This window comes from Crotalus tigris, unplaced genomic scaffold, assembly GCF_016545835.1.
Source record: "Crotalus tigris isolate CLP2741 ecotype Arizona unplaced genomic scaffold, ASM1654583v1 scf7180000024441.2113493, whole genome shotgun sequence".
Taxonomy (NCBI): domain Eukaryota; kingdom Metazoa; phylum Chordata; class Lepidosauria; order Squamata; family Viperidae; genus Crotalus; species Crotalus tigris.
In genome coordinates this window covers 1,796,954-1,812,107 of record NW_024100610.1, presented here as the reverse complement: position 1 = coordinate 1,812,107, position 15,154 = coordinate 1,796,954, and the positions used below count along the sequence as shown (strand labels likewise).

The 15,154-nt window shown below is 45.4% G+C and overlaps 1 long non-coding RNA gene across 2 annotated transcripts in view; it reads left to right on the top strand.

The window, feature by feature from the left end:
• LOC120302953 overlaps positions 1-13,516 on the top strand; it is a 42,648-nt gene extending 29,132 nt beyond the window's left edge. Inside the window, exons 2-3 of one of the 2 annotated variants that reach the window (XR_005555292.1) lie at positions 11,727-11,835; positions 13,243-13,516. This is a non-coding gene — a long non-coding RNA (uncharacterized LOC120302953). Of the gene's footprint in view, positions 1-10,522; positions 11,836-13,242 lie in introns of those variants that run through there. The other variant, XR_005555291.1, reaches the window with a different exon arrangement.
• Positions 13,517-15,154: the final 1,638 nt, after the last annotated feature.

The window sequence follows — 15,154 nt, the reverse complement described above, 5'->3', positions numbered from 1 at the left end:
TGTTAGTGAGAATTAGATCCAATATGGCTAATCCCCTACTTCCCTTCTCTACTTTTTGGGAGACAAAGTTGTCTGCTAAGTTTGTCAGGAATCTGTTTGATCTTCCACTTGGTGCAGAGTTTGTCTCCCAGTTGATGCCAGGGTAATTAAAGTCCCCCATTACTATTGTGATGTGCTGCCTACATATTTTAGTTAGCTGATTAGAAAAAAGTTCATCTATTTCCTCCGTTTGGTTGGGTGACCTATAGTATACACCAGCGGTTCTCAACCTGTGGGTTGCAACCCCATTTGGGGTCGAACGACCATTTCACAGGGGTCGCCAAACAACGCAGTCTGCCATTCACCCCCCCCCTTTTCCTTAGCTGTGCTACTCCCTTTTATTCTATTGGCTTTTGAAAGCCAATAGAATAGACTCTCTTGAATAGAGTCTAATTCTATTGGCTTTCAAAAGCCAATAGGAATTGTCCAGGCTGTCTCTGCCATGCTGAGCCCGCCAAAAGTCCCATTCTGCAAACGGTGCTGCAAGTTGTCTGCAGCGAAGGCGAGCTGTCTGGAAGTTTTCACCCCTCCCTGCTAAGCAACTACTAAAAATGTAAGTAAAAGAGGGCCAGGGGTGGGAGGTGGGAGGCCAGTGGGCGCAGGGAGGGTTGCTGGCATGCATGGGGCCCGGCGGGTGCCTTACCTCCCTTGGTCTGGGCCAGCTGGTGGCCCAGCCGGTGGTCGGCCTGTTCCGTCTCTGCCGCCTGCCAGCTATGCCTCGGCTGGCGCAGGGGGCGGCACCATGCATGTGCGGCGCTCCTGGGCAGGGAAAGTCCTCGACTTACGACTGGTTGGTAGTCCTCGACTTACGACCGGTTGGGTAGTCCTCGACTTACGACTGGTTGGGTAGTCCTCGACTTACGACCGGTTGGGGTTGTGGCATTAAAAAGGTTGAGAACCACTGGTATACACCTATGGCAATGTCATTTCCCCTCCCCTTTTATATTGACCCAAATGTACTCAAGACAGTTTTCATCATTGTTGTGCTCTATTTCTGTAGAGATGTAATTATTTCTTATATAGAGAGCAACTTCACCTCCTCTTTTATTTGGTCTGTTTCTTTTAAATAATTTAAATCCATCTAGTTGTGTGTTCCATTTGTGGGTTTCATCCCACCATGTTTCCGTAATGGCAACAATATCATATCTGCCCTCTTTAACCTGAATTTCTAGTTCACCCTGTTTGCTGTTCATACTCTGTGCATTGGTGTATAGACATTTGAGTCCTTTATGACTAACCCTGTGTTTACTTTCTACATAAACTATTATTTGTTGTTGTTGTTGTTGTTATTACAAACAATCTTAATAAAATTATATTACAAAATGTTGGGGTTGGTTTCATAGTTTCACATGCCTATCTCATCATCTGCTAATGCAGAATTGATTATTCTAGTCCAGCTGCATTTGTAGGACTTCAGCAGCACAAGTTCGGTCCTTTCATGTGTGCGTGCAATGTCCTGATTAGCATCATGGCAGTGCAATGTTGCTTTTGATATTTGTTCCTCTCTTCTTCCTTGCCTGCAATGACCTTAGTTTTAGCTGTAATCATGGTTAAATACAGTCACTTAAACAGAACTGTGTTTCAGCTTTGCACATGACCATTCTGAGCATAATCTTATCTCAGTTTAAAACAGTTGTAACTACAATGTTACTTTTTCTGCATTGTGTGCATCTATTTATTTTTCTGTTCTATTTTGATTGACTGCAGATGGTTTAGCTCTGGAGGTCTTCGGAAGAAATCCTACTTCTCTTGAAGATCTGTGGGTGCTTATTTTTTTTTTCTTTTTGTCTGTCCTGAACAATGGGTGGGAATAGTAGAGATTCTTTTACAGACGGAAAGCAACTGAAAACCTTGGTTTCATTAATGCTGACCCACTAGATGAGGAAATAGCTAAGACAATAAACACTACTGCCAGATTTAACAGATTAATAATTCTTTTTTTGTTATTTTGTTTGGCATTGGCATTTCTGCTTTGTAGTCTTTAGTCATGTGGTTCTAATTTGTTGTCCAACTGGATTTTATGTTCTTTGCCCCTGGTAGCAAGAGAGGCAGCTCATGAAAGGAAAACACAAGCATGTTTCTGGCTCTGGAAAAGGGCTTCCTAGAAGGTCAGAAGTTGGGGTCTGAGGGAATACCATCCAGAATGTAAAAGTGATTAAAAACTACTGTTCTGGATGTGGTTTCTACTGAAAGAAGTCAGGCAGTGATCCTTTGTTTGAATAGCAAAAGATTTGTCCGGCCGAAGTAGACAGACTACTATGCAGAAGAGGTGAAATTTAGGGTGCATATTGAAGATGAGAGTGGGGAGTGGGGGGAAATCTGACTTTTCAAACCACCCAGATGTCCTGGGGGGCTATTGAGCCATGTATAGGTCCTATACTTTATAAGGGTTTGTGTGGTCTGCCTTGATGTTGACTCAGCAATGGATATTCAATGATTCAACTTTTACAGGTAATCCTTGACGTACGACCACAGTTGAGCTCAAAATTTCTGTCGCTAAGCAAGGCAGCTGTTACGTGAGTTTTACCCCATTTTACAACTTTTCTTGCCACAGTTGTTAAGTGAATCACCGCAGTTGTTAAGTTGGTGACATGGTTGTTAAGTGACTCTGGCTTCCCCATTGAGTTTTTGCTTGTCAGAAGGTCACAAAAGGTGATCACATGATCCCGAGACATTGCAGCCATCATAAATACATGGCAGTTGCCAAATTATGATCACATGACCATGGGGATGCTCCAATGGTGGTAAATCTGAAAAACAGTCAACAGTCATAATCTACCGGATCCCCTGCATGGATTGCCCCTGTGATTATGTAGGACAAACGGGGAGGAAGCAAATTACCAGATTGCAAGAACACAAACGAGTGGTCAGACGAGGAGACCCGAACTCATTGGTAGCCTCACATTGTGATGAACAAGGACACACTTTTAATTTCACAGGAACTAAGATCATTGGCCATACAGGTACAAAGATAGTCAGGGAAATGATTTTTTTTTCAAATTTTATTTATAATACAGTTAAAAAGAAACAAACATTGAATTTAACGTGACATTCCAGTATATACATTCTTATCAGATTATTCCACTTTTTACAATCAATTCTTCATCTCTACGTATACATCTACAGTTTTATATACAATACTTATTCTTAAATAACATATACCATACTTTCCGGCGTATAAGACGACTTTTGAAAGCGTTGAAATCGGCGCCGAAGTCGGGGGTCGTCTTATACGCTGAGTCGTCTTGTACGCCGGAAATAACGGTAGTTTCCGGCGTATAAGATGACTTTCTAGGCATGCGACTCGGCGCCGAAGTCGGGGGTCGTCTTATACGCCGGGTCGCCTTATACGCCGGAAAATACGGTATTTCTATCTTAACATTCATCTTTAATCCCAACCGTCCTCTTCAAATTCCTCCAGTGGTAAAATTTATCCCAGGTTTCATAATAAACTGATCCACATTTGTCTTTTAATATCATTGTGAGCCTGTCCATTTCTGCACATGCTAATATTTTATGTATTAACTCTTCCTCTGTGGTAAGAGGAAGAGTTAATATATAACTTGCTCTTCCATTTTTGCACAAAAGCAAGCCTAGCTGCAGTCAGGATGTGTAGCAGCAGGTAGATTGTTCCCTTGTCGTATTTTTCTGTTGTTATTCCCAACAAGAAGAGTTCAGGTTTTAACTCTAAGTCCAGTGTTAATATATCAGTCAGGGAAATGATTGATGCTTGGGAAACAGGCCTCTTGTCAGTTAACAGGAGTGCTGAATTACCACCAGCTTATCAAATACTTAGGAGCTGAGAGCTTGGCAGCACAAGGAAACGACAGCCAATCGTCAGCCATTTACAAACCAATCAACCAATAGGAATACACCACATGAATACAACTCACAGAACAGCTCAAAGCATGTATTTCAGCAGAGAGAAATTCCCTGAAGATGAGGTTCAGCTTGAGTCCAAATGTTCAGAAGAGTAAATCTCTGATCCCGGTGACCAACCCAAGTTCGATCTCGCATCATTGGGACACATATATTTGCCTTCATTCATGAGTTATAAGTAACTTTTTCAGTGCCATTGTAACTTCAAACAGTCACTAAACAAATGATTGTTGTTATGTCCCGAGCCTTGCAAACGGCTCGGGGTGTTTGCAGGCAGTCCCGGGCAGGTGCAAAGCTGCCCGGGACCAGACAGGCTGTCGCCAGTGCCGTGCGCATGCGCGGGAAAAGTATCGCATTTACCCGGGAAATGCCTATATAAGAAGCTGGGAGGTTTTGGGAGCTGCTGAAGCCATCTACCTGTAAGCTGAACACAGAATAAAGAAAACTGAGAACTACAACTGCTTCTCGTGTCTTACCTTTCCGCGAAGGACTCAACACTGGCGACGAAGGTGGGATGCCTTACATCGCCTGGAAAGGAAGAAGTGTAAGCTTACCCAAGTGAGTCCTGAGTGGCGGAACGGCGTTGACTCGGCAGCTACTCGCCAATCCAGTGTGCATTCGGGGGTAGGCTGGCTGATAGACCTGTCTCCTGAAGATGGCAAAGGTTGGAAGGCTTTCGGAGTTTGACGTCTCACATCCAGAGCGGTGGGAGTCCTACGTAGCCAGGGTGGAGAACTACTTCAAGGCAAACCAAGTGAGGGAAGAGAGCTTGAAGGCTGCCACCCTGCTTTGTGTTTGCGGTCAAGACGCCTTCGAAATCGCAGAAAACCTTGCAGCACCTGTTCCAGTAGAGTCTGTCAGCTACGCAGATCTAAAGAAGCTACTGAAGGAGCACTTCCAGCCCAAGATGTCCGTCATCGCATGGCGCCACACCTTCGAGCAGAGGGATCAACGATCCGGTGAGTCGGCCAAAGAGTACATCGCCGCATTAAGGAAGGCCGCCAAGCACTGCGAGTTCAAGGACCTCGAAGAACGACTGAGGGACCGATTCGTGTGCGGGTTAAGGCATCGAGATCTACAACAGAGGCTTTTCGCTAAAGAAGAATTGTCCTTCCAAGATGCCTTAAGAGAAGTCACCGCAGAAGAAGCAGCAAACGGCGCCGTCAAGAACATGCGGCCGATCAGAAACAGTCCAGAAGTTGCATCCGTGCACCAGGAAGACGTCCAAGGAAACTCCGAGGAGGATCCGGACGAGGAAGTCGACCGTCTCCACCCCACGAAGGAAGGAAATCAGAAGGGAAGCTCTTCAGCTCCACTCAAGTGCATCGGCTGTGGAGGTCGCCACAGGAGAACCTACTGCAAGTTCCGCTCCACTACCTGCCGGGCATGCGGCAAACAAGGACACATTGCAGCTGTGTGTCTGGGCCGACGAAAGGTACAACCTCAGGAAGAACTGCACCTGAAAGGTACCAGGGTCCCCAGCCAGAATAGGGTAGAGTTTTGCGCTTCGCGAAGAAGCATCCTCAGGACAGGCACACACAAGCCCATTAAGAAAAAGCTGTCACTCAAGGTGAAGCTACAAGGGGTTCCATTAACTATGGAACTAGACACAGGGTCTGCCCTTTCAATCATCTCCTTGCATACATTTAGGAAGATTTGTTCCGGTAGTGGAACTCAGGCCAAGTTAAGGCCTTCTGACATTGTGTTAACAGATTTTCAAAATTCAAGAGTGTGTGTTAAGGGGGAGGCCACCCTTAACGTGCAATACAAGAGTTTTGAAGGTCCACTAGACTTATTAGTAGTAGGGGGTGAACGAACGAGTCTCATAGGACTCGATTGGTTTGAGGCCCTGGGGATACACGTCACAGGACTCAACAGCTTACAAACACTCGACCTACAGGAAGTCTGCAAAGAATTTGCAGATGTTTTCAGCCCCCAGCTGGGCACATTCAAAGGACCCCCTGTGTCCTTAAAGCTAGACCCCACTGTCACTCCCATTAGAATTAAAGCAAGAAGGGTCCCTTTTGCTTTAAAGAGTAAAATTGACACTGAGTTAGACAAACTGATCCAACAGGGAATTCTAGAACCTGTTGATTCCAGTCCTTGGGAGACCCCCATTGTCACGCCTCTAAAGGCAAATGGGGACATTCGCATTTGTGCTGATTACAAATGCACTCTTAATAAGGCATTGCAGCAACATGCCTATCCTGTTCCTGTGGTCAGTCATATCCTGGCCTCCCTCAAGGGGGGGCGTGTTTTTGCAAAGCTTGACCTAGCTCAAGCATATCAACAGCTGCCTATTGATGATGATGCTGCTATAGCTCAGACTATTGTGACCCACAGAGGGGCCTTTAAGGTAAAAAGGCTACAGTTTGGAGTGAATGTCGCTCCTGGGATTTTCCAAAGCGTAATGGAAAACACACTACGGGGTATACCAGGGGTTTGCCCCTACTTTGATGATGTCTTGATTGCAGGAGACTCCACACACATTCTAGCTGAAAGGCTAAGGGCTGTTCTGTTAAGATTCAGGAAAACAGGCCTCAAGCTCAAAAAAGACAAATGCAAGATTGGGGTGCCTTCTACTGAATTTCTGGGGTTCAAAATTGATGCTGCTGGGATTCACCCTGCTGAATCCAAACTAACTGCTATTTTAGAAGCACCTAGGCCAAAGTCTAAGGCCGAACTTCAGGCCTTCCTGGGCCTCCTGAATTTCTACAATTCCTTCCTTCCACATAAAGCCAGTGTAGCTGAGCCTCTTCACAGGCTACTAGACAAGCAAGCAGTGTGGCACTGGTCACAAACACATGAGGCTTGTTTTAACAAAGTCAAGGCCTTGCTCACTTCTAACAGTGTACTTGCACATTTCAACGAGCCCCTTCCTGTGTGCATCGCTTGTGATGCGTCCCCTTACGGGGTAGGAGCTGTCCTGAGCCACCTCAGGTCTGATGGAACTCAGGTTCCTGTTGCATATTACTCCAGAACATTGTCTTCTGCTGAGCGCAACTACGCTCAGATAGACAGGGAGGCTCTGGCTGTTGTTGCTGGAATTAAAAAATTCCATGATTTTCTATATGGCAGGCATTTCACGGTCTTCACTGACCATAAGCCTCTGCTGGGACTGTTTACCACACGTAAGCAGACTCCCCAAATCATTTCCCCTAGAATGCTTAGGTGGTCTATTTTTTTGTCTGCATATGATTTTTCTTTACTCCACAAGCCTGGGAAAGAAATGGGCCATGCTGATGGCCTCAGTAGATTGCCCCTGCCAGTAGTAGAAGCTGACCCTGCGCCAGCTGTCAACATTCTATCAATCCAAGCCTTGCCTGAGCTCCCTCTTAGTGCCAGGGATGTTGCCGCTGAAACAGGTACAGATCACACACTTTCACGTGTCCGTTCCTGGGTTTTGTCTGGTTGGCCTGAGCACTGCCCTAGTCCTGAGTTTCAGAGTTTCTGGTCCAAAAGGAACGAGCTGTCCATTTCTCAGGGTTGTCTGCTTTGGGGAAACAGAGTTGTCATTCCCACCTCAATGAGGACTAGGGTCTTAGAATCCCTCCACGAGGGTCATCCTGGCATTGTTCGTATGAAGGCTCTTGCGCGCAGCCACTTGTGGTGGCCTGGTTTAGATAAAGATATTGAGGCTAAGGTGCATGCATGCCACCTGTGCCAACGATCTCGCCCAGAGATGCCCCAAGCTCCCGTGCATAGATGGGAGGAAACACAGTCCCCATGGTCTAGGGTGCACATTGACTACGCTGGGCCCTTTCAGGGCCAGTTCTTCTTGGTCCTTGTTGACAGCCATTCAAAATGGCTTGAGGTTGTACCTGTCTCATCCACCACCACTGCAAAGACTATTCAGGTACTGAGGGGGACCCTTTGGAGCAAAGGGAAGGGCACGAGCTGCTGCCCATCTCCACTGATGGAGCCACTGACGGCCCATTTCAAGCTTCCGCAAGTGCTCCGAACAGGAATTCATGGAGCTTAACCACACAACAGGCACTCACGCCTACTCCAGCCAGGGAGTCACCCCGGGGGCATACTCACTTTCCACACACATCACACAGCACTCCAGTCACGGAGGATACCCGGGAACATCCCAACAAATCATTCCCCGCAAGAGAGCTGGCAAACAATCCCCAGAGTTGGCCTGACCTTACCCCAAATCCTACAGGGGGTCAAACATACAGGGAGATGGTCGAGGAACCAAGTCCCGACCATAACACCTCTAGCCCAAATCAGGAAGTAACTGAATTTTGGGAAGGCACAGAAACCCACACAAGCCCGGACACAGAACGGGGCTTAGGGGGTGGACAGCCTCCTGACAGGTCTTGGACGGACCTAGGAGGTTCTACAGAGACGCCCAGCAGTGGCTATCACTTCAAGGGGCCCGAGGGCCTACAGCTAGGCGGGTCAACCAGGTCACAAAGTGACAGAAGCCCTGGCCTGACGAGCCCGGTGGGCAAGCAAGCAGGCCAGGCATTGGGGCACAGTCCTTGGAAGGCACCAAGGCATGATAAGGAGAACAGGCTCACGTCTCCCCTCAGTCAGGGAACACCTGTCAGAAACCCAGAACTGAGAAGGTCACAGAGAGCAAGGAAATCTCCTAAATACTTAGAAGATTACATAACATTGCTGGCTAAACAAAAGCCAGGTAACGATAGGAGCACTGGGAAGCAGAACACTGCATGAAATAAATGATTATATGTTGGTAGTAGTTTTAGCCCGGGGGAAAGGGGTGTTATGTCCCGAGCCTTGCAAACGGCTCGGGGCGTTTGCAGGCAGTCCCGGGCAGGTGCAAAGCTGCCCGGGACCAGACAGGCTGTCGCCAGCGCCGTGCGCATGCGCGGGTGCTGGCGCGGGAAAAGTATCGCATTGACCCGGGAAATGCCTATATAAGAAGCTGGGAGGTTTTGGGAGCTGCTGAAGCCATCTACTTGTAAGCTGAACACAGAATAAAGAAAACTGAGAACTACAACTGCTTCTCGTGTCTTATCTTTCCGCGAAGGACTCAACAATTGTAAATCGAGGATTACCAGTATTTCATGATTAGTCATCATGCCTCATTTGCACTTAACCATAATGCCATCTTGCCTTGGCTGTTGTTTCCTTCTGTTCATGAGGTCACATGTATGTCAGATTTCTCACCAATTTCTTCTCTGAGTCTCTTCAGGGACTCAGAGGTGATTGTCTTTGGCACTTCTTGCACCTGGTGAGGTGAATCTAGCAAGCTATCTGACCTGCTACCCATTGCCCAATTTGGAGAGATTGCAAGGATATGCAGAAATGGGTTTATGTTAAATAGCATGCTGGGAATGGCTGGGTGATTAAATGTTAAGAAATTTCACTCTGAACAGCTGCCAAGGTCAATAAATTAGAGATCACAGCAAAAGAACTGATGTAAGGATTGAGCAATGAGCTTTTTTGATCCTCACGGGCTTCTGTTAGCATTGCTGAACATTATCCATAAGGCAATCTGATTGATCTGTAGGAGCACTTATTTTTAAGTTCACTCCCTTTCCTTATAACCAGGTTCCCTTCTTTAGGGACTTTTCTGACTGAAAGTGGAAGCAGGTTCTCTTGATCTGGAGCAAACAGCTCACATTTGGCACAAAGGAAATCTGACTTTGCTCTCTTCCATCTGCTTTTGATATTTTGGGGGGGGGAGGGGACTATCTCATATGGCAATTTTAAATAATCCACCCTTTTCTTAACTTCTCATACAGCTAGTCCTCGACTTATGACCACAATTGGGCTCAGAATTTTGATTGCTAAGCAAGGCAATTTTTAAGTGAATCACACAGTCATTAAGTGAATCCAGCTTCCTGCCCAAATGTAAAACTTTGCTTTTCTCCCCATTAAAATTAATTTTGTTGGATAGGGTCCATTGTTCAAGTCTGTCAAGATTGTTTTGGATGACAGAAGACTTCAAAACTTATTGGAAATCTAGGAGACAATCTAAAGATGCCATCTTGGCACTTCCATCTGACCCTCCAATAATGAATCAAGCCATGGAACAAGGAACAACAGAGGAACAACAGAGCAATTCTGAACAGGCTTTCACACATCGAGACACATATTTTAAAGAGACAGAGATATTATGCTTACAACCCAATGATGAATCTACGCTGGGAGAAAAGGTGGTAACCACTGAGCCAACCAATTCTACACAATGTTACCTACAATGGATGGATAACTTGGATGATCAGACAGGTGTTCTCTTACCATTTTCTTGCTTATTTTAATTTTTATTTCTAGTCTGTCTTTTATACTTATGTTTTTGGTAGGTTGGGCTATAGTTTCTTTTTGCGTGAAGACTGATGCAAAGAATGAGTTAAGCACCTCTGCTTTCTCTCTACTGCCTGTTACTTCATTCTCATCTTTTCTCTTTAGTGGACCGACTGTTTCCTTGACTTTTTCTTGTTATTTATATGTTGAAAGACCTTTTAAAATTATCTTTGACTTTTCTTGCAAGTCTTTGTTCATTCTGAGCCTTTGCTTTCCTGACTTCATCTTTGCAGATTCGGGCTATCTGCTGATATATTGCCTTAGTTATGTGTCCCTCTTTCCAGTTTTCTTTTTGTCTTTCAGTTTATCAGAGAGAGCTTTGTGCAACCATGCTAGTTTCTTCTTGGATTTCTTGTTTTTCTTTTTTAATGGTATTGTGTTGGACTGGGCTCTTATCATATTTTTCAGAGTTTGATAATGGGCTTTTACTAACTCATAATTGTTACCTTCTTATGTTGTAATTGTCAGTTTTTAGCTGTTTGCTTGGCTTGTTCAAGAACAATTTTTCTGAGTTCACACACTTTCTCTTTTTCCCTTTTTCCTCACTGATTACAAAACTGTTAACTTTTTTGATTCATGCTGCCAACAAGTAAGTCATTTCAAGGTAGAAAATAGGGTGTGGTTTGCAGGAGATAGTGCCAGTGGTGGGATTCAGCCTGTTCATACCGGTTCAGGAGAACTGGTAGCTAAATGTTATTGAGTTCGGATAACTGATTGAACCTACATTGCTTCTGGAAGTCTGTTCTAGGCCTGGGAGGCCTGGAGGAGGCCTCCCAAGCCTAGAACGGCCCACAGGAAGTGTGTGGATGTCACTTCCAGAAGTCCATTCTAGGCCTCGGAGGCCCAGGCCTGCACCCACGCAGAGAACCAGTTGTTTGGGTATTTGAATACCACCACTGGATAGTGCCTAGATCTGTAGGTGATGACCAGGCTGAGCCTGAGAGAGGGGTCAAATGCATCATCAGTCTTGAGCCCCCTGGCACCCACAAGAGAGCCAAGTCCAGCCCACCTTGATTTCTGTTGACTCTTACGTTCTACTAATTTGCTTTGACCATTAGTAGTTCATATTCTTGTTGAGAGCTTAAGCTTGCAATAAATCTATATATTCATTTGAACTGCCTGGATCCTGATTTTCTGTGCTTGACAATATGAGTGTTAGCTGTAGGGATAGAGGTCATGTAAAGTTTGTGTGTAGCACACTGCCTCGGCTCAAATACATGATCTCACCCCGTTCATATCACCATGGTGATGTAGGAAACTACCTCAGGCTGGTACATGATTTCACCTGGTTCACATGATCTCATCTCGTTCACACCAACAGGATGTAGCAGAAAACTGCCCCTGTTGGTGCCCCTGGCTGATATATTCTTAAGGATTGACAAGGAGAATCTACCAATAAAAATGCCGTTGCTATGCTGTTGCTATGTTATCTTTTGCTGTTTGGAAAACTGTATAAAGCAATAAACGCTGCAAAAGGCAGTGAGTTATATTGGCATCCTGCTATGACTGGTCTCTGATTCCGACAGCTGGAGGCCCCAGCGAGATCACCCCCCCATGGGTAGCAACAATCAACATATTTACCAGCATCTGGAACAGACCTCTAGGTGAACCTTCGTCCTCTGGGACCCCTCAGTGGTAAGTATGGGTTGCAATCTATCTCAGCACCAGCAGAAACATGTACAGGAACTTCGATTCCTGCTATATAAATCAAGTGTGACAGTACCTGAGGCAGACATAAGGAAGCTGGTGGAGGAGGTAGGGAAACATTGCCCCTGGTATCCTGAGCATGGGACGCTTTGTTTATGAGATTGGGTAAAGATAGGGCATACTTTACATCTTGAACCCCGGGCTCCAGTAAAGATATTACATCAATGGTATCAGTGCCGTCAAGCAGTAGAAAAATTTGGCTCCGATGCTTCGGCAGGGCAGCAATTAACTGCCAGCCCCCTGCCTGATTATGACCAAGTAAAACTTATCCTTCCTAAAGCATCTTTAATTGGATCTTCAGCTTCTTCTGGAGAGGCTAATTCTTTTGCTTTTTCCCAGCCATCGTACACCCCCATAAGGAAAATATTAGAGGAACAATTAGAAAAAAAGGGGGGAATATAGAAGAAATTACTGATATGCTTTCTGTTTGTCCAGTACACGCCAAGGGACAAGTAAATCAGAATGGAGCTCCAATAGTGGAATATCACCCTTTTTCCTTTGCAATTTTAACAGAACTTAGAAAAGGAATTAGAGATATGGGGTTGGGAAGTACTTATGTGCAGGGAATGTTGGAAGCCACTATGAGAAATCATATCTTAGTACCTGAAGATTGGAAAACTACCTTTCGCATGTTGTTTACTCCAGCGCAATATGTAGTTTGGGACAGCGAATTTAAACATCAATGTGCTATACATGCTCTTAACTCGGGGTGTGTGTGTCAATATTCCTGATCAATTGTATGGTTCTGGCCCCTTTGCTCCAGTTGATGCCCAGGTTGTTCTACCAGCTGCCACTTTACAGATTTTTTCTGAATGTGCCTATAGAGCCTTCTGGCAAGCCTCATCAAGCCTTCTCTAATATCAGGCAGAAGGCTACTGAGCCGTATCCTGATTTTATTAATAGACTACAGGATGCTTTACGGTGGCAGATAGATATTCCTGAAGCTCAGCAGGAGTTGCTGATGAGGCTGGCAAAAGACAACGCCACTTCTGAATGTCGAAGGCAATTATTGGCCTGGGGAAAGATCCTGATTTGGCAGATATGATTAGAGCGTGTCAAGATATAGGAACTTCCTCCACAAACAAATAAAAAAGGAGGGCTCTAGGGTACCCAATTTGTCATGGGTAACACAACAGGTTAAAAAAGTATTATTTACTTTAAAACAATTGAATGTTTCCATTCAAAATTCCACCGCTTATCAGAGACACTTTCAACAGAGAACAAGCTTGCCTCCACCTCTGGTATAATATCGGGCATTACCAGACAAAACATGGTTGGGACCGGTCCCTCTGATCACTTGGGGAGCAAGCTATGCTGCTGTGCTTGCTCCTACAGGACATTTGTGGATTCCAGCGCATTGTGTCCGCCCAGCCAAGGATGTCATGGCACCAGTCCCTGGATCCAGTCCCAGAAATGGCAAGGGTGACTCTACAGATGGCACAGCGACCAATCCGATCCCGTTGTGCTAATCAGCCAGTGACGTGGGGAGATGTGAAGAACCTGACCACCAAAGCCCAGGCAGTGCTGCAGCAGCAGCAAGTAGAACAAACCCCCGAGAACTTATGTATAAAGCAATAAACACTGCGAAAGGCAGTGAGATATATTGGCATCCTGCTATGACTGGTCTCTGATTCCGACAATTAACCTCTTTCAATCTTGCTTTTTATTTATGTTCGTCTTAATAGTCACGATATTGTTTTAATTGTTGTTGGTTGTACGCTGCCTCTAGTCATGTTCAGGGAGATGGGTGGTCATATAAAAGTGTTAAATAAATAAATAAATCATATAATGATTTAATAGATCAGGAGCTCACCTAATAGACTTCTACACAATATAATGCCCTACCAGGCTTTTGATTCTAGGGCTTTTTCTTCTGGCCTTTCAAATTAAGGGAAATTCAGCCATTTTTTTTCTGGCCTCAAGGCTGGGAGACATGTGCTCCTTGTCTACATACATGTTTCCACTGAGCCTGAGAACATCTGGTTTTTATCTTGCCAGCTTCATGCCACCTTACACAACCTCCCCCCTCCTACTTTTGGTGGTTCCAGCTGCATTTTCTTCTACCGTCTGCCCTTCCATACAGGCCAGTAAAAGAACAGACACATTCAAGTCAGGATGAAGGCAGATGGGATACCCTAAGTACAGCCCAAAATGGTGTTCCTCGGCCCTTTCATTGCTTAAATGAAAGACCTTAAAGACTCGCAAAGTGTTGAAAACTAAACTTGAGTATGGCAGTAAATAAATCAAAGGTATGATAGCTGGGAGGAGGGGGACACTGAGGTGCCCCCCATTTCCTTGCTTAATGACTAATCCAGGGCTAGACACAGTAAGAAATCTGGGGGTGTGACCTGATTGCTGTAGGGTGTTTTTACAGAATATACCACCATCAAAGTTGACACCAGCAGAGCACTGAAAAACTCAAAGAAGTAGAGCAAGATCGGAAGAACCTTGCCCATAGAATCACTAAGAGTCAGACATGACTGAATGGATAACATCATTCTCATCATATTCACAGAATATTCAGCTAAGATTTTTTTTACTCCTAATATCATTCCAGAAAACAAAGTGTTATGTACAGGCCCTTCTTGACTGATTTTTTCCTTGTCAACATGGGTTGACAATTTCCGAATGATATCTCTGTGCTTTGCAAACTTTCTATGTGCATCTCTCCCCATCCATTCACACTGCTTACTTCTTCCTGGTAAATTTCAGCTATGTGGCTCTATTTGGCTGCCTTGTTGGGGCTTTACCTCCTTAGTTGGTACTGGTACTGGGAGAGGCATATAGTACATATTCATCACCGGTTGTGATTCTAGCTTTGGGAACAGGCTGGCCAGGCAACTGGATGCTTGAGGTCTGCGGGTGTTGGCCTCTTGTCTCATTCTGGAAGGGGCAGAACATCTGGAAAAAGTCACATTGACTGTTTCGAAACCACCCTGCTGTATATCATCAGCACCAAGTGTTGCAGCAGCAACTGACTGGGTGAAAACATGTGTGGGGAACAAAGGTCCTATGCCTGATTAACTCTTAATATGTGCACCCCATAATGCCCATTCTCATTTTTTTACTACTGTGTTTCCCCCAAAATAAGACCCAACCAGAAAATAAGCCCCAGAACAGTGATGGCAAACCTTTTAGAGACTGAGTGCCCCAAAACTGGCCCCGCCACGCTCCACCCCCTGCTCCGCCCCTGCTCTGCCCCCCCCAACCCCCACCCCGCCTGCCCACAGGACCACTCACTGCCTCC